The following is a 20,850-nucleotide window of genomic DNA, read 5'->3' on the forward strand; positions in this document are numbered from 1 at the left end:
ACTCTTCTTATATACATTATTGCTGTTAAGTTCTTTCAATCTGCTCTCTGGGTACTTTAGCAAGTAAGTTGATGCTGATACTGATTGTACTACATTACCCACTTTTTCCCCTCCCCTTCCCCCCTCCGCTCTTTTGTGTATAACCTTCTCCACACCACCCCAGGTTTCTGGGAAGAGTGACTGGTGAGGGAAACCACCAAAGAGCAGGAGGGGTAAGCAAGATCAGGCAGAGGGGTACAAGTCTGCCATGAATCTTGGGGCTCCTCTGATGTTGGGGGCAGCTATTTCTCTACTGCTTGTGGGGAGTGAGAAAGGGAGAAGTGGAACATCCAGTCCCCAACTCTAAAAAAAGAACTTTGGTTTGCCGGTGTCTCCCCTTCAAAGCACCTGATGTAAGTGAAAATATTGCCCCGTGTCCCCATCGAAAGGGTCCCTCTCGCAGGTTAAGTCAGAACAGGATGTGTGTTTCAGATTGCATGGAAGGTGCAAATCGCGTAGCAACATGTGCTTGAGTTGTACCACACAGAGGGGAGGGTTCGAATACTTTTTGCCTTCAGCATGCAGAATTGTATCTGTGAGTTTGGAGCAAGCTCAGTGAGAGCTGAGCAACCAAGTTACCAAACAAATGAAATGAAAATCAGATGACTGCATTCTTCTGGGCACAGTGTGTTAAGCACTGCAGAGACCGTCTATCTCTTCCGTAATTTAAGATCCTTCTTTGGCATTTGTCTTTTACTAACCATTATAAAAATAGAATAAACATGCTCTGGGCCAAGAATTAGATGTACGTTGATCTTTGGTTGGGTGCTGTTCAGATTAAAGCATCTATATATAGCCTACGTATGTACTCCAGGCCCGATCATTCTGCCATTAAAATTCCCATTAACTTAAATTAAAGAAAGATAAGGCCCCTTGTGTACAAAAAGTTGTATTTACAAATGGTCAGACTGATAAACAGCCCTTCTCATTATTTAACAGCGCAATAAGTAGTAATCTAGAACAGCCATTACTGTTTGCGCTATTGCATTTTTGTTGTAAGGCTGAATTTAAAAAGATATTCTTTCCTTTTGTAGCATTTTATTTGATGTCAGAATAAATGTGACCTGCAGGCTCCCAAAGAGTGTATATATATAATCCAACACATTGTCACTTGTCTGTGGGTAACATAATACTAAAGTGCCTGCTGAGCTCTCAGATAAAACCTGGTGCTTTTACCTTCACACAGGACAAAAGTAATAAAGAGGCTAACAATTTACACATCCTGTATACATCTAAAATGTCAAGTGATGTGAGTAAAAATTAAAAAAATATTAGCTACAGGTACCACTGAAAGTCTGCTTTGCACAGGTAGCTCAACTCAATCCTCTGAACTGACTTCCACAGCCCTTCTCCTGTAAATGCACTCCCTATCCCCAGCCAAAACAATGCCATAATTAGAATTGCCTAAAATTTGTCAAAAATATTAGATCTAGTCCTGGCTCCAGTTATATCAATGGCAAAACTCCTATTGACTTCAAAGGGACTGTTATTTCACCTCTAGAATGTAAAGGCTTGTCTACACAGGGATGCGGAGGAAAGTTAATCCAAATTAACTAACAGTGTGAATTTAAACTGAACTAAACTAAAGTCTCCAGAAGGAAGTCTCTAGAAGTTCAGTTAGAACCTCGCTCACTCCAGCTTGGAGTGAGAGTGAATACAACGGGGAAGGCCTGTAATGGTTTGTATTGTAATGAAGAAGTATTTAGAGTAATTCCATCTTTGTTTTACTAACCAATGGGAGTGAATATTTTCCCTTCCCCCTAAAGTGGTTCATTACTGGCAGATTTTATGCAATCCAGGCCAAATTCATCCCTTGTGACGTTTCACTGGCTTGCAGTGACATTGCACTAGGGATGAATGGGGAGTTCTCTCTCTTTTTTTCTTTTCTATATTTTGCTTTTGATTCAGTCGTACCCAGCTCTTCAGTTTCTTTTGCTATAATTGAACAGGCATCCTGTAGACATTGGGAGCACTGTTCCTTGAAGAGTCCCATATGCAAGTCCTTTTGTGAGTGATGTGCCCATCACAAATGATTTGTCTTTGTTTTCTCCATTGGGGAGGAAAGGCAGGAGTTGGAGTTACAGAAGCAGCACTTCTGGGTTGTTGTGGTTTCTTTTCTTTTCTTTGTAAGCTTATTGCTTTCCCTGTGCCTTTCTGAGCTCAGTAGCACTTCCATCAACAGCTCAATGTAAAGTGGGGATTGCAGCAGTGGTGAATGTTGAGGGGGCCTATAGAAGAGACAGTTTGTGGGGCTGGGCTTGAGGAGAAGGATTTTAACCACTTGGTCACAGGATTATGATGCTTCCCCATTGTTTTTCTTGTCACCTGTCACAAATACTCTAAAAGAGGAAGGTGTTACCTGTGCCACAGCAGCCATTGGCCATTCATGTAGTACTTGTAGCACTGAATGTTATTGGTGTACTGGCCAACTCTGAGAAGCACAGAGTTGGTGGTGCTGAAGGGCATGTTTATACCTGCCTGATCCATATTCCGAACACTTCTACATTTTAAATGTCAGTTATTTCTCCCCTTTTTTTTGGTGGGCCAAATGGCCAGCCAGGAGAAGAGACCAAATTTTACCTTCCATAATTCAATCCCTCACCAAAAATCTAACAAATAGGAACATAAAAATGACTCTACTGACTCAGATCAATGGTCTATCTTGTCTGATATCCTGTCTCCAATGGTGGTCAGTCCATGTTGTTTTAGAGGAATGTGCAAGAAATCCCATAATAGACAAGCATGGAATGAACTCCTTGCTACACCCCAGACAGTTATTATGTTAAAACTGAGGGTTTGCATGTACCTTAAACATTTGTATGCAAATAGGAATTACAATATGATTTGCTAGCATAAACCTCAGGCCAGTGGAGAGTTCCTTTGGAGCCAGTGCACTTTATGGCTGTAAAGGATCCATACTTGTAGATTGCAATTTAGAATCAAGACCGTAGGGCCCAATAGGGATAGTTTTTCTACCCCAAATTTTTCTGTCACTGCAAACCAATGCTGTCTGTTTGGGAGACCTACAGTTAAAGACATATAGCCCAGTCCCATTGTTGAGGTTACAGTATACTGAGAGGATGTCTACATTGCAATTAAACACCCGCAACTGATCTGTGTCAGCTGACCGAGGCTCAGAAGACTTGGGCTGCAGGCTGTAAAATTGCTGTATAGATATTTGGGCTTGGGCTGGACCCAGGCTCTGGGAGCCTCCCCACTTCCAGGGTCCCATCGTTGACACCGTCGTTTTACAACCCTGAACCCTGAGCCTTGTGGGCCCACGTCAGCTGGCACGCACCAGCCATGGGTGTTTAATGGCAGTGTAGACCTACCCTGAGAATACCCCTCCCTTCTGTGGATCCACATTGCCATCTCCGTACCTGTACTGATTAGTATCTTATACCATGAGTACTTCACTGAAGTCAGAAGGACTTAATGTGGAATAAAGTACAGTAACTCCTCGCTTAACGTTGTAGTTCTGTTCCTGAAAAATGCTACTTTAAGCAAAATGATGTTAAGTGAATCCAATTTCACCATAAGAATTAATGTAAGGGGGGTGTTGGTTCCAGGGAAACTTTTTTCACCAGACAAAAGACTTGTATATATAATTTAATACTGTACACAGCAATGATGATTGTGAAGCTTGGTTGAGGTGGTGAAGTGAGAGTGTGGAAGAGGGTGGGATATGTCCCAGGGAATTCCTTACTGCTAAATGATAAACTAGCACTCGGCTGAGCCCTCTAGGGTTAATACATTGTTGTTAATGTAGCCTCACACTCTACAAGGCAGCACAAATGGAGGGAGGGGAGACAGCATGGCAGAGAGAGACAGACACACACACCCCTTGTGTGTGAGAGACGTGCATTGCCCCTTTAAGTATGTTGATCCGACTCTAAGTACATTGCCTTTTTAAGTGGATTAGTAAATTGAGACAGCAGCTGTCTCCACGGGGGGGGGGAGGGAGGGAGAAAGATGACAAGGTACAGAAGTGGGGAGGGAGGCACCCTGACATTAGCACCCCTCTTCCCCCACCTCTGCACAGCAAGCAGGAGGCTCCCGGAAGCAGCTCCAAGGCAGAGGGCAGGAACAGTACACAGCAGTTGGGGGAGGGACAGCTGAACCGCTGGGCAATTGATATCTCCTGGGTGGCGCACAGGGAACTTAAGGGAACGGGGAGCTGATGGGGTGGGGGACTGCTGGTCCACCCTGGTTCCAAACCCCCACTAGCCAGCTCCAACGAGCTGTTCTTTCTGCAAGCAGTGGACAAAGTAGGTGGCTGCCAAACAACATTATAAGGGAGAATTGCGCAATTTTAAATGAGCATGTTCTCTAATTGATCAGCAATGTAACAATGAAACAACGTTAACCGGGACGACTTTAAGTGAGGAGTTACTGTACTATTCTGTGTGGGTAAGAGGATCATTATCTGGCCCGGTAACTACTCTATATGGGCCTCAGCCTTGCAATATCATCCTGGAAATTTACCACCCCAGGCATATAATTCCCCCTTTCCCTCCCCCCCCATATGTACTATAATTGATGAGTATGGAAAAAACTACTAAGGATAGGCCAAAGAATGTATTTGCATCAAGCAACAGAGGAGTAGGATTTTATCAAGCTATACAGGACAAATCCAGGACTTGAAAACTGAAGAGGTTCCCTAAGACACAGTATGTAATATAAATACTACACTCTAGTTGCCGAGGAGCTTAACATTTTTCAGGTTTACCCAAGCCCTTAATCATTAACCTTGGTTGATCCTCTTTGTAAAATTATATTGCAGGTTTCTGCTGATATTGATGCCAACAAGACTTTTACCATTAATTTCAGTCGGAGCAGGAGAAGGCTCAAATGGTTGTTTTTACTCTGTTTTGACTGCTCCTTGTGGAAAAAAGTCTAGCTTAAAAGCCTCCCAATGAGGCAATTCAACTGAAAACCACAGAGAAGCTATTTGTATGGGAAGATTGTTCCCTTAGGCAAAGTGTGTATGTGTGTGTGTGTGTTTTTGCAGCAATCTATAATTCTCTCTTGTTTTTACATACTTACTGATAAGCCACTGGGCTGTCCACTAACACTCTCCTATGTTCCCATTGCATACTGGGTAATGGCACTTTCAGTCCTGCCATTTTAAGCTACACTAGCCTGATATGAAAAGGTGAGCAGCAGGAGTACAAAAACCCACACAAGCTTTAATTATTTTTTAACAGAGAAAATAAATCCACACTCCTCCATTTCCTAGGCACACACGAGGTACTGCTTTATTCTGGGAATAACTGGTTTTAAGGCATTTCTTTTTCTCCTAAAGAAGTTGAGCAGTACAGCTAGACACTCTCTGTGTAGGACTGCAACAATGCCAGCTAATAGATATTATTTGAAGTTAAAAAACATTAAGCTGCCTGATTGATTTTTGTGTGCAGTAGATAGAGAGGGCAGGATTACAATTTTACACACTCTAGGGGTAGCTGAATCTAGTAAATATTGCATGCCTGTCTCCGCCATCAATAATTTAAAAAGAAGAGTCCAAAATGACAACATCTCACTTGGACAGCCACAGCTGCAGGCAGAACAGAGAGAATTTGAGCCAATTGTGGACTCAGTGCTTTGTTGACTGTAAAGGTTGAAGAACACCTGAGGTCCCTGCAGTCATTAAAGGAGAAAAGAGCAGAACAAAGCAGACTATTGCGGTAGACCAAAAAAAAAATAAAATAAAATAAAAAAAGTAAATCTGTAGCTTCAGTACTGCAGTTGTATGGATGGGGAATATTTGCTGCGCTGACATGTTATGTGCACCTGAATTATCAGGTCACCTTAGCAATGTATTAATCTTAATTTTGCCACCTTTTTATGAGGGTATATACAGTATACAGCAATGAAGGACCAAGTGAATAAGTTCCCTTTCATTGCAGGCAGGGCAGAATACGAAGTCCTTGCACTTGGAAGAGTGCAGGGGCTGCTCATTCTGTTATGGGTATGTCTACACTTAAAGCTGGGGTGTGATTCCCTGCTCACTTTGATCTAGTGTAACCCACACACCTTCTGGGTGTGGTGCTCTGTCCCATCTAGTGGCACCGAGATCACTAAAGAGAGAGATAAAATGAGTCTGCTCTGCAGCCTTAGCTAATAGCCAGTTGGCTTTTAGCTCATGCTTTGGAGGCTCATGCACTAAGCTCCAGAGGTCCACGGTTCAATCCTGCCTGCCGACAACCGGGGTCTGTCGGCGTTACACTAGCATGCTACAATAGTAGCATAGGCAATAGTGCATGGCAGCCCAGGCTAGCTGTGCTGAGTCCAAATCTGCCTGAACCCTGTGGGTATGTACTCAGCACAGTGAGCCGCTAATGCTGCTGTGGCTACACTACAATTTTTAGCATGCTGGCTTGATGAAAGGTAGTATGAGTATATCTTTGTGACTGTGAGCTGGGAATCCCACCCCTAGCTCATAGGTTAGATGTAGTCTATGTGTACCCAGTGGGTGAGGAGGAAATAAGACCAAGAATATGTTCCCTCCACACCATAGAACTGGCTGGACATCCTAGATGGTGGAGTGGGATGGTTCAGTTTGTGAAGTAATCCCAGTGTTCCTAGGGACTGTGGGAGAGATTGTACCTCCTGAGCCACAAACCCTCCATACTGTACCCTATTCAGAGCTGTGGCTTTCCAGCCACATGTTATCTTGAGCAGAGTAGAGCTCACAGTGGGTGAAACCACCAGTGAGCCCAGAAGCTTTGGAAGCCCCAATGCATGTGCCGGGTAACTGGGGCATTTCTTCTGCACAGTGGAGGGCTGTGAGGGCACAAGCACAGAGGGACACTGCAGGGTGCAGTGATGCTGGGTTATGTGCTAGATCTGTGTATAAGAAACCAAAGAGGAACAGTATGAGACAAGGGCTTGGCCACTGGACTCATGATTATGCATCTTCACACATAAACCTTTGTTTAGGAGGAGGGCAGAGGAAACAAGGCGTATTCCAACTCAGCTGCTACCAAGAGGCTGTGGATCTGTCCTGCAGTTTGGGGAATGAGCTCCATTCTTCCAGCCCTTGTGGAGTTTGTATAGAGCTGGGCAGAAAATGTTCAAGAATTTTCAAGGTTTTGAAAAATGTGCCTGACCTGAATTGGGACAAAAAGTTGAAATCTCTAAAAGAAAGTCTGAAAAAAAAAATGTTGGATGAGGTCAGTCTAAATGTTTTGGTTTTGACCTTTCCTTCTGCCTCCCCCTTAAGCCAATTTAATTTTTAAAAGGAAAAGTAATTTCAAACAAATTTTCTGTCATTTCGAAAATGTTGAAACAAGGACATTTTGACCATTTCAAAATTTTGTTTGAAATGGAAAATTTGTCAAAACTGACCCTTTTCCAGGAAGTTTTTGTTTTTAGAGAATCAGCATTTCCCACACACACAAAATGTGTCAAAAAATTCCTGACCAGCTTTACTTTTTGTACGGGACTACAGCATTTGTGATGGGGCACCTGCCCCACGCTGGGCTCTAAGGGATTAATAAAGCCCTAGGGAGGCTGCGCTGGAGGCAGCCAATTAGAGAAGAGCTGAAGGGAGCAGCCAATCAGGCCCACATAAAAAGGAAGCTGCAGGGCCGAGGAGAGCAGTTCTCTGCTGGGAACCCAGGGAGGAAGGACTGTGTCTCTGGAGCGCTGAGAGAACTGCCAGCACCCTAGATAGAGCAGGGCTGCAAGCAGGGACCAGGGAATCAAGAGAGCTCCTGGCTGGTTGCTAGGGCCTTCAGGCTGAGGCCCTGAGGTAAGGGCAGAAGAGGGTGCTGGAGCTGCATGGGAAGTGGCCCCAGGATAATGGACTGCGATTGCCACTGAGGGAAGTGGCTGTACAGAGATTGCAGGTCCCGTGGCACAGCCGAAAGGCAGTGTCGCTGAAGAGGATGCCACTGTCCTTGGAGAGATATGGGTCCTAGAGCAGAAGTGACGGTGGCGAGGCACTACTCAAAGAGGACGCACTAACATGCAGCGCTAATTTCCATGACAGCCAGCAGGTGGCACCAGAGTGGTGATTGAACCATGTTACAGTGTGTGTGTGAATTCCATCCAGTGAGAATGCACAGGGGCCCTCAAAGACTAACAATGTTTGTATATTTCTCTTAAACTTGCTTGCTTGTTTTTTCCCATGAGTGACAAACAACTGCCACCTGCTTTCATGTAGCGGGATGAGCAATCATTTGAGATTTGTACCTAAACTTGCAGCTACAGTTTTGGATAGAGAAATGGCAGATCATCATTCCCATGCTGTGAATATGCTCACTTGCTGGTAAAACATAAAGAGGCTGGTGCGTCACATGGTGCTGCTGCCTTCTGGTTTTTGTTTGTTTGTTTGTTGAGAAGAAGTGAGCAGCACTGAATGCTGTAACTCCGTTTTGGTGCCACATGCTCATGGTGGAAGTCTATCTATTAGAATTTGTCTATAATGAGTGATAGATGTAGCCTGCTGACTTCAATGGGAGCAAGATCAGACCCATTATGCATAGAAGCTAAAAGCTTTGGCATATCTTGTGCCTTCAGGCTCTCATGTGGAGACTCTGTGACTGTTCCTTATTATGTTAACTGGGATTCTCTGGGGAGGAGCACCAGGAAACAATCTGTTCATTGCATCCACCTGTTGTCGCTTGTCATATGGATTGTAAATTCTTCAGGGCGGAGACTGTGTCTTTATGTGTTTGTGCAGCAACTGGCAGAATGGGTCGCTGATCTATGACTGCGGACCCTATGCACTACCATAATACGAGGGATAAATAATCATAACAATTACACTGTTGGAGGCTCACTGACATCAAATTAAAAAGGGGAATCCACCTGTCCATACTTAAACAAATGGAAGTTCTGAATACGCTAGAATTTACCATCATGCTGCCAAAATCTATGTAAATGAGGTTTTATTCTCCTCTCCGTCATATCATTGTTAATCAAGAGTAACTGCACTGAAATCAGTGGCGTTTTTAGTGTTCCGCGATCACTTGGTGCTTAAGGTGTTGGCAAGAGATCTGGTTTATTCTGAGTCTGGTTTCAACTGACTGTGCATAACAACAGCAAGAGTTCCACAGCGCCTTGGCCAGACTCTCTGTCTGGGAAGCTCAGCCCTTAAAAGCAGAGTCCACAATGCCACAAAGATATGCTGGTGGAAGTGAGAGGAAAATCAGACCTCAGCAGCTGTAAATAACAGTATAGCTTCCTTGACTTCACTGAACCATGAAGTATAGATTTAGAGCTGAACTCTCCCAAAGTTTGGGGTGTTTGTGTTCGGGGTTTCTTTGGGGATCACCACCTCTTCCTCACACTTATCCCAAGCTGTTTCCCTAGAAATCTGAAAGCAACAGTGTCAGTGATGTTATGTCTAAAGATGTCACCTTTCATTATTTTTAAAGGCATGAGAAATACACCTCTACCCCGACATAACGCGACCCGATATAACGCGAATTCTGATATAACGCTCCGGGGGGCGGGGTTGCGCACTCCGGTGGATCAAAGCAAATTCGATATAACGTGGTTTCACCTATAACGCGGTAAGATTTTTTTTTTAGCTCCCGAGGACCGAATTATATCGAGGTAGAGGTGTATACCTTTATTATTTACATCTGTTCCTTTCTCTGCTGCTGCTTTGACTGAGCATCTACCTTCATCTCTGTGGCTGTTGCTGCCTTTGCATACTGTGGGCCTCATTCTAATCTCACTTACACTGATGTAAATCGGGAGGAACTCTACTGAAGTTAACGGAGTTGCACTGGTGTGAGATGAGAATCAGTCTTTGTGTTCCTTAAACTTTTCTATTCGAAGGAGCATTGCTTTGGGGCTTTGTTGAGGCAGGTAGAAAGTGTTCTCTACGTCCAATTACCTTTGTTTCTCTCCTTTGGTTATTTTCTCTCACAACTCACCAGCCCCTGTCTGAACCCCGTCCTCTGTGGCCCCAAAAAGAAAAGATTAACCAGGAAAACCAAATTCACAGTCTCTTTAATTCCAAGATTAAACAAACCAAAGAGTTACAGAGGAGAGAGAACAATTTTCTCCACTACTGGTGACTTACTGACATTGATTAGATTGAGGTTCATTCTTCCCACACATGTTCGCTTCCAGATGAGCTACCTCTTCAAACTCTCCACATCATGATCACATCAGTAGTGATTTCGCTCATGCGTAAACACAAAATGCGTATGCCGCTTTCTAGGCAAGAGGCATTGGTTGAGCCCAGGTGAAACAGCATAACACGTTAAACAGTATCACAAACTGGCTGGTGAATTTCTTGCTTATAAACTGTCATAATATTGTGTTAGTGGAATATGGATACAGCTAAATTAACTTACTTAAGTAGTATGTGAATAATCCATCGTTGGAAAAAATGAAAATATGAACATTAGGCAATACAAGATGGTAACCAGAGCTTGTAAAATAAATACATTGTGAAATTTTGATTAAATGTTTTTATTGAAATTTGAATTTCAACAATAAAATGTTACAACATATTCTGAACATTGTAACTACCTTTCTGTTTTTCAGTCATTTAAAAAAATTTTTTTGATGGGGGACAAAATAGGAGAAAACTTCAAACATTTTGTTGAATTTGTTTCCCCCTTTTTTTGACTAGTTCTAATGGTAGCATTCATTTTTCTGAATGTTTACCAGGCTTCTACAGGGGAAAAAAATGCTTTTATATTTTATATATCACCTGGACCATTCCAGCATTTTCTAATAAATCAGAAGGACACCAAAAGTTAAAAGGTTATGAAAAGGTTATTTAAAAGGATGGCAAATGGATTCAATTTTGAGTAATCAACTGTAAATGTTTAATAAATATTACTCCCTGTGGTAGTGCAGAGCTTTGTTTCAGCATAAAATCATCTGAGAAAAATCTGTGTTTGCTTCAGTGACTGCTCATTGTTAATTTATCTGAATGATGCAGGTGGAGTGATTAAGATGCTGTATTCTTTAAATCTCCTTATTTGAGATAAGGAGAACACAAGGTATTTCAAACCAAGGTACAATAGAATAATATAGTAGCAAGTGAAAATATCTGCAGATATATGGCAACCACTTACTTGTTTGTCTCCTTTTCAACTGCCACTAACTTTGAATATACGCTATTATATGTGAATTTCTGGCAGGATTGGGTTCAAATGAGGACTGTATCTTGTTGCAATTAAATAGCTCGACCAGCATTATGGACCTAGTCCAATGAAGTCTAAATCTTTCCATTGACTTTAGTGGGCTTTAGGCCAAGTCCTATATCATGTTAAGTAGTGTTACACTGGGATGAGAAATATTTTAGATTGTGATTTCCTCTAAGATGGCCATTCTTTAATGATTGATCCCTTGTCCAGAGATGTCTGAGTCCTTGGTTAGAGCAGAGATCTTCTTACATCCCAGTATTTTCTGCTTTATCTTCCCCCCCAAAATTGTATAGATGCCCATTCCTCTGTCACCTTTCTGGCTAGGGAAAAATCTGGATTCCGTCAGCTACCTTGCTGCTGAGCGTTGTACAAATACCAGAAGGGCGAGACTGATTCTGCAGGGAGGGGCTCTGGCCGGCAAAGAGAGGTGCTGCTTATCCTGCCTAGTAGCTGAGCATCCAGCACTTTCAGTCCCTGCTGGCTCAGAAGCTAGACAGTTAGAACTAGAAATTGGGACTTGGATCTCCTGAAGGACAGATGAGTCCGGCTCACAAGCAGAAATGTCACAGTTTCAACCAGGAGCAGAGTTCTCCCCCAAAGTCTCAGGTTTTGTGCTTCAGTGACGGGGTGCAGGATCTCTCCTGGCATGTTCTCCCATTTCTAGAACCAAACTCAGATGAAGACTCTTTCAACCGTGAGATGTTCAGACAAGAGTTTTTGGTTTTTTACACTTCTGGCTTCTTGCCACAAGTTTGTTCTCACAGTAATTCTGGCTGAGGTGAGAAGATAGAGAAATCTCACAAACAAGTCTATTCCCATGAAATTTTCAGCCCAGTTTGACTGTGTTACATGGCTTGGATAAGCAGCCAGACTTGGGATGCCTATCTGAATCAAACTTAAACTGAAAGTTCTTTATTAACGAGAGCTTAATTCTGCATACTTTTCAAGCTCTGTTTAAAGTCTATTCTGTTCTATATAGGTTCGTGGGCTGAGCACTGTAATATCTGAATGCCTTCCAGTAATGCACTAAGAAATGTGACTATGCATCTTTGACAGGGTGTACCAGGCCTTTTGTGGCCTTGGTGGAGACCCTGTGATCCTAAAATATCCTGCTCCAGGAAGGAGCAGCAGAGGTGGGTCCTCCAGGCCTCATGGAAACAGTCAATCAAAGGCCAGCTGTCTCAGATAAAAGGAGCTGCAGGTCCTGAGCAGGTCAGTTCCTGGTGTGGGACCGTAGGGGCAAGGCAGGGTGCTCTGCTCTGTTCAGAGTAACGCTGTCTACCATCTTCATCCACCAGAGTGGGGTGGAGTTTCTTAGCCAAGCAGAGATGGTAGAAAGCATTACTCATGTGTGCTGTTAGGAGACCTCAGCATCAGTGAGGAATCCAAGAGTACAGACAGAACTGACTCTCTCCCCTCTCCCATTGGTATCTTCAGCCAACGGAGACTGCACCATGGTTGCAAGCTCTTCTGCCCATCAGCATCAACTCAGTCTAGCTTGTGTTCAACTTCAGCCATGAGCTGATTTCATCCAAGCACAGGACCAGCTTGATGGTGATGGTGTGGGTGAATGTGGTGAAGAATCTGTAGAGCTGTGCCTTGCTTAGATGTTGCTGGCACATGAATCCATGTTGTCTGACCAGTTCACCTAGTGGCTGCAGGTACATGTTGAAAAGGACAGGGGAGAGAATTGATCCTTGTGGGATTCTACAACTGAGGGGACTAGTGGTGGTGGTACAATTTCCAATGACTACTTGGTAAGGGCAGTCCTCCAGGAAGGACAGGGGGGATGCATTGAATGGGACTATTGGAGCAGTGGATCAAAGCTATATAGTATTATATTGATATGTTGTTGCCATAGACACCTTTCCATTCTCCAAGGTCTTCTAATAGTCTGGGTCTTGATCCAAAGCCCACTGAAATAATTGAATTAGGCCCCTTGTGGACAGCGCACAAGACCAAGAGAGAACCTAAGTTCTAATCCCAGCTCATTGTGTGACCTTGGACAAGTCACTCTACTTATTCTAAGACCTGGCCCAGTCCCAGTGAAGCCAATGGGAGTCTTTCTATTGGCATCAATGAGCTTTGGATCAAGCCTCTAATGATAAGTTATTCTGACTCAAAAAGACCAGGATACCAGTGCTCCCTGAAGCCAAGGGGAGTCTTTGGATCAGTCCCTTGAGACACTTTATGATGAATTAAAATCCAATTCACCCGAAGTTTCCTCTTAGTATATTTTACGTTAAAGACTGTACTATTGCTAACAGACTGCTAGCTTTTTAAGTAAAGTAATATTACACCAGTAGTTAATGCAAGTAGCTAATTTTTATAAAAAGAAGCAACACTAGTAAAGATATAAGTGTTGTATTTCCTTTTTACAAATTTTTGGTGGCTGCCTTATATATTTTGCTTATACATTTATGCAATTATAGATACAAATTATTCACATTAGGTCTTATGCAGCCCTGGAAATGTATGTCTCGGGAGTCAGCATGTAATTTCCTTCTGCACAAATTGCAGAATTATGCAATGAAGTTAAGTACATTGAATAATGCTAATTTACAATTGAATTCCTATGGATTTACATATTACAACCACATTAATGCCAAAGGAATCCACGATATTGTCAAATAGGTTAATAACGGTTACTGTTAGCACAGTGGATGCCAGAGGAATTAATAATGATTAGCCACTTATTTTAAATGTATGCAGTTAACCTAGAAATTATGAAATAATTTCACATCAATATTTAAAAAGTTGTAGTGGCTGGAAAGCGAATGACATTTCTTTGTTATAAAGAGTTACCTGTGTAAATACTGCGCTACGGTACTCGGGCCTGATTTGAAGCCTATTGAAGTCAATGTACAAACTCTCACTGGCTTTAATAGGCTTTGGATCAGGCCCCTAACGCTTTGCTCCTTAACAGGTTCAAACCTTCCTAGTGAGTTCTGTCTAAGTGCAGAGTTTGAAACCCTGCTGGAGGTTTTAACTATTCTCACTTTTATAATCCTAGAACCTCTTATCTTTTCTCCTTCCTCTCTTAATTTTGGTGGTGGTCTTTTTTCTTTCCTTCTTGCCCCCCACCTCTGTTCTTCCACACACCGCCAGGCTCTGACCAAATCCTGTTGCTTCTTGTTCTACAGCATCTTAAAAATCCCATTTCCCCTCCTCCCTCCACCCCCCATCTCTACTGCTAAAACTTGTATTCATCTCCCACCTTGACTAGTATCACCTTCTCTTCCCTGGTCTCAGCATATCTCATTATACCCCCCTCAGTTCTATTCACAATCATCTCCTCCTCCTGTTACTGCTCTGCTCTTTCTCTCCTATTCCTGTCCCTTCAGTATCTTCTCACATTCTGGATTAAGTTCAGGCTTCTTGCCCTTGCTTTCAAGGCTCTGTGCTCCCCCTCCGCCCCGAATCCTCCGCTTACATCTCTACCCTCATCTCCATCTACTTCCCCGTCGCCCGCACATCAACATTCTACTCAAGCTTCCTTCCTGAATGCCTCTTTTTGTATCTTTCCCTCATTCCCCCCATTGCATCTTTTTCCACGTCAGCACTTATCCAAATCCATATTCTCTCTCTCTCCTTCCTTCCTTCCTTCCTTCCTCCAAATCTATTGAAGTCAATGGGAAGACTCCCATTGATTTCACAGGGCTATGGACCCTGACCCTAAACGACCTGCCTGTCTTCTTTCCAACCCCTGTCTAAAACAACTAACCCTTGGTAATGTTTCAGGAATACACCACCAAAAAGAGATTTTAAAAAATCTGCACCACTTTGAGCTTGAACCTTCAGTTTAGGCATAATGTGTTTCTGCATTGTGTGTGGGATTTTGACCACAAGATCTTTTCAGTGATTATCTCCAGAGTACAAAGATAGTGGATGGGTTCTCAACTTGGGGGTCACAACCAGGTGAATGACTACCCAGTCCTTCCCATATTGCTAAATGGAGAGCTGGGGGGTCTCCTGGCTAGATTTAAGCTTTCCTTACTGGAACCCTAAGCCGTTTTTAGTCTCCCCGTCGTGATGCTACATTAAAATTCAGCTCCTCATGTCTCAGTGTTCACATATAAATAAACGAAGAGATACAAAAAATAAAACTGACTGTATTATAATCAGATTATGGATTGGTGTGGCAAATCTTATTTAAGTCTTTCCTGAGGAGAGAATGCAAATAACAAGCATACTGGGAAGTGGGGGAAGGCAAATAAAGGCAATTGAAAATGTATGAAGCTTGTCATTTGTACAAGCATTAATATTTAACTTTCCTCTTTCACAGGCTATTACCATTTGAATTTGTAGGATGCCAGAGTTCTCCTGTTTTGGATGAAATATAGGTTTGATCCTGGCAGCCTTGAAAGGTGCCCAGATTTTATTTTCTTGAATACAACACATACAGTGCGTTTAAGTCCACTTAACACCCAAGAAACATTTAGCATTGTTCCTAGATAATCTTTCTATTGACTTCAATCAGCTTTTGCATTTGGCCCTTACTGGATTAGCCAGTGGGAAATTTATCTTGACCTTACCTAAAAGAATGTTGCTGCCCACTCACAATGGGAGACATTAGTTGGAATTTCAGCTGCAGGAGTGTGTATTATTGCATTGACCGTGTAATTGACTTTACTAATTGGCTAAGCCTGTTCAAAGCATGGGGGCAGAATTGGCAGCTGCACAAAACAAAGTCAGGAATTTACCCCCAAGGACAGAGGGGGGTGGGAGGGAGAGGAAAAAAGGAAAGGGCATGTTTTGGTTTGTTTTTTTGCTTCATTCAGTGCTGCTGTTAAGATGAATGCTTACAGCCATTGAATTAACATGTTTGTAAACAAAGTTATGAGTTATGATTTTGTGCAGTAGGGAAAAGAGTTAATCCATGACACCACTTGGTCTCTGAATAAGCAAATGGGTAATAAGCCAATTCCTCCCAGCCCCAGCTGGCTGGGTTGCTTTTTATTTTTCACTGGGAAAAACAAAGGCACACTCAGCCTTTGATTTAGGACAACCTTTTGATGAACAGGAATGGTATAAGGAGAATATCCTTCTAGTCAATTTACACATTTTACGGGGATACGTCTAGGAGGTGGCTGTTACAGGAAGATAAGGATTCTAATTTTGTAATTGAGTGCACTCTGAAAAGACAATTAGGAACTAATGTGATAAGTAATTGTAAACTGTAACAGCAGAAGGAAGCCGATTCACAGTCCTCTGTGAAAATGGTATTTGTGTATTCAAGTGATGTGTCTGTGCTTTATTTCCTCTGCATGTACGTTTTATTTATTAAATGATAGAAAGGATTTCTGTACACTTTTGATTAAAGAGCAGAAATCCAAAAATTGTTGGAGTGCAAACATATCTCAGCCTTATTACTCTCAGTACAGTGTGCGCATAATATTAGGTCGGACAATATTTTTGGCACTCATGCCAATAACCAAAAGCAGCATGGCCCTGATACATAGAAGAGCTGGACAACTGCTACTCCCTGGCCAAACACAAGTAGAAGGAGAGTAGGCAGTACTGCCCCTGCCTATCCCCACCAGGGGAGAGCAACATTTAGGGTCCGGTACTGCAAGCCCTTACTGTTGTATTAATTTAGATGGAATATATGGGCCAGTCACTGTCCAGTATTAAACAGAGTTAAACGAGGTTCAGGGTTTGGTATACAGAGACCTCAACCTGCTCAACCATGGTGCAAACATTATTAAAAATCCTTTTAACTATTTATTAAAGATACAGAAAAGAGGGAAAAACAATTGAAGCATTTGAAATGTGAAGTATTAAGTAAGCCTTTTATTTTAACAACATTTCTTGTTCCCTTTCCCTCGAGCTGGAGAGAGTTTTAGAAGAAAAATCCTCCTTGTTTGACTGTCTCTTAGATGGTATCAAAGATGGTAGTAACTGTTCTTTTGGGTAAAAGAGAAGAAGTTAGATGAGATAAGCTGGAGCTCTTGTTGCTGCTGTTATTAAAGTCCACTCCTCTCAGGTGGCATTTGGGATTCAACTGGAGCTGGTAGGGGTAGTGATGTCATCTGGATCCCTCTCTCTGGCCTGACTGATCAGGATGTCTCTCAGAATCAGGATAATGGAGACCCTGGGTTCCAGGAAACAATGGGGGGTGGCAGCCATGATAGGGAAGCTCACTCCAGTAGCCTCTGTCTGTTCTTCCCTGGTCTCCCCCTCACCCCGCCCCTGTTTATTTAAGGGAAAAAGGGCGTGGTGAGTGGAATAGCCCATCCCCTCATTATTTTGTCCACCAATTTGGTGTAATATATCCAACGTACCCATTTTGGTTCATTAATGTCCAGTTTCACATCTTTTGTTTTTTCCACCCATGATTTTAACACTGTGTTTGAACCCTATCAGTAGGCCCTTTTGTTTACACTAATTCAATCTCTGTCTCACTTTCATACCTTTTCCCACTGACATTTGTTGTAGGTTATTGTGACATCTTATGAACTTTCACATACCCTTTACAGTTGAGCTCACAATAAGAGTAAATTTGTAGGCCCAGTTACCACGTTACTCACTTTATTCACATGAGAAATCTCATTGACATATTTATCTAAGGGCTCTAAGAAGAGGAAGGATGTTCCAGTGGTTAGGGCACTACCCTAGGACTTGAGATCTGGGGTCAAGTCCCTGCTCTGCCAGAGACTTCCTGTGTGACCTTGGGCAAGTCACTTAGTCTTTCTCGTGCCTCAGTTGCTTGTCTGTAAAATGGGGATAATGGCGCTGCTCTACCTCACAGGGATGTGGTGAGGCTAAATGCCTCAAAAATTGAGAGGCACTTAGATGCTTTAGTAGGAACCTATAGGTACCTTAGATACATTAAATCTGTGGACTGAAGCTGCCCAGCTGCCTTAACCATTACCCCTCTTTAGCTAGCAGCTCTGTGTGAGGTCCCCTTGTAGAGGGTGCCCATAACCCCCTGCAGTGCTCTCTCCAGGCAGATATTAAACTTGGCTGAAACAAACAGCCATTTGGAATTCAGATGACTGTACAGAAACCCCCTCTGCAGTGTTCAGCTGGTTCTGGGTTTTCAATTCATCTGAACTGTCTACACAAACTAGTTTAGCTTTCTTCCTACGGGTTTTAATAAGCTTTCACGATCAAGCATCAAAGCAGCTTCAAGTAGCTGAAAATAAAAACAAAAACAATGCCAAAGGTCCCCCAAGAGGCCTTGCTTTATTAGTTTCCTACTGGCTCATTGACTCAATCCTCTTTGGGTTCCTTACTAAATAATGTACCCAAGAATTATGTAGAAATATATTGAAATGCTTTCACAAAGCTAAAGTCTAAAAGTTCCCCCATATGCTTAGCTGCACCAGCTTCCTGCAGATTCATAAACTGAAGTGTAATCAAGTACAATGTGCTCACTAAGGGCTGGACGGTGATGTTGGGCCTACAGCCCCGAGCAAAGCAGGGATGCCTAAGCTACATCATCTCAGGAGGCATCGGGACTCCAAGGCACAATATTGCCTCGCTTCTTCCTTGTGCATGGTTGGTAGCAATTTACTGCTGGGCTACACCAGCAGCAAATAACACGACTACTTGTACTGGTTCTGCTGCACTGGTCAACAAGTAGTAGGAGGTGGACAAAAGGCTCGTCTCATTCCCCACCTACTTGCCGCCCCCCTGCTCTGATATGGGAGAAAGTAGAGTGGGGTGCACAGTACCTGCTTATGTGCCAGCTGCCACATGAAAGATTAAACTAGGGAATTCTAGAGATCAAAGCATGAATGCTGTTGCTTGAGCAAAGATTTTCAGGTTGAGGTTGTAATAGTCTCATATCCTCTGTGGATTGGGCAGAGAGGAGGACTTGTAATGAACACTTAACAGTGGGTTACACTTAAGAACATAACATAAGAACAGCCATACTGGGTCAGACCAAAGGTCCACCCAGCCCAGTATCCTGTCCTCCGACAGCCCATGCCAGGTGTCCCAGTGGGAATGAACAGAACAGGTAATCATCAAGTGATGCATCCTCTGTCGCCCATTCCCAGCTCCTGCACACCCAAATTCAAGGGTTCCATAGTCTGCACTGGAGCATAGGGGATTGTTCTCCTCCCCCCGTAGTCCAAATCACAATCTAGCCCTAAGTGGTTATACCTATATTTAAAACAAAGAAACAAACTGAGAACACAGCAGAGAAACAGGCAGTAAAATAAATGAAGAAAAGCCAATATTTTACCACGGTGCTCAGTCTTGGGTCATGTCTTTCTAAATCTTTGTACTCTCTTCCTGGAGTTTATTAAGCAGATGAGAGTGCTGATTTGATAACTAAGAAGTTGAACGTTTTCCATTTGTGCTACACATGCGGTTTGGCTGGAAATTGCAATTGTCTTTACCCTCTGTTTTCTGATCTTTGTATGTGGGCAAAGATCAGGAAAGACTAGAATTTTTCTACCTCAAAGAAACATATCCTTAATATTTGATTATTTCCTTATCTTGTAGGTCAGATAAAAATAGTATTGATGTGCCATTGTTATCTTTATGTATTTTATCTAATCTAATTTAGCTAAGGTACTTCTAGACTGCTCTTCACTGTAGTATCTAAGCAGCATCTTATGCCTTAAGGAGAACATGTAACCCTTCTCAACTTAAATACATTTATTTTTTGAATCCAGCAGTGTAGGCAGAGTCTCTCAGCAAACTGAACAGGGTCCACTGATTCTTTGCCTGCAGAGACCCCCCCATAATTCTGATTTTTTTTTGACAGCACTTAATTGTCAAGTTGTTCCAGACACCTTCCCAAGATTAGATTAAAAACAAGTTTATTATTTTGGAATGGAATTCTGTTGTTCCCTAACCTTCTCCTCCCCCACAACGATTCTCATCTGATCAGCAGCAAAGTTATTAACCTTGCCAAATACATTTTCAATTCTTTCCTCTAAAGTGGACATGGAAAACATTAGCTGTTTAGCTGTTGATACATTTTCTTGTAACACTTCTCTTTTTTTGTGGTTTCTACGTCTGGTTTTCTAAAGCTTTCTCCTGTGTCTCTGTCTCTGGTATTACTAACCTAGCTTTAAAGAAATTGGGCTTTTCTTGTTTTTCTTTACTGGACTATTTTTAATTAGCTTTTTGCTGCTTCATTATTAGTGCCTTAGAGGCACTTGGTATCTTGCCTATTTAATTCAATCTATTCCATGGTATTTTGTGCTTTTTGTCTTTCCCCCTTCACAATTCTTTATCAGTATTGCAGCTAGTTGAAATTTTTCAAATTTTGAAATAAAAAAAGTTGGAAAATGTATAATGATTTTTTTTGCAGGCCCCTTCCCCCCCACATTCTGTAACCTACCCTGAAACTTGTAGCATTTTTAAAATTTGTGAATTTCAAAAAGGGAATTTTTTCCATATGTAAAAAAACTAAACAAAAAAACCCCCATGAAAATGCCCCTCCCCTTTTTTTATAATGAGTTCTAATTACTATGTTCACACACATTTCAACACAACTTTTAGATCTATGAAAGTAATTGGCACATTGATAATCTGATCCCTGATGCAACAAAATAATCCTTCAGGAAACTGCTTGTTTTAGGTGAAAACATTCTCCGCTTCAGTTCAATTGGATCACAATACCTTTCAAAGGATCAGATTGTGAACCCCTCACAGCAGCTTCACTCACCCAGGTAATCCCATTGAAGCCAAATGAACTATTAATATGAGTAAGGCGTTCATAATCTGG

The sequence above is a fragment of the Malaclemys terrapin genome, chromosome 10, assembly GCF_027887155.1.
Source record: "Malaclemys terrapin pileata isolate rMalTer1 chromosome 10, rMalTer1.hap1, whole genome shotgun sequence".
In the NCBI taxonomy this organism is placed as follows: domain Eukaryota; kingdom Metazoa; phylum Chordata; order Testudines; family Emydidae; genus Malaclemys; species Malaclemys terrapin.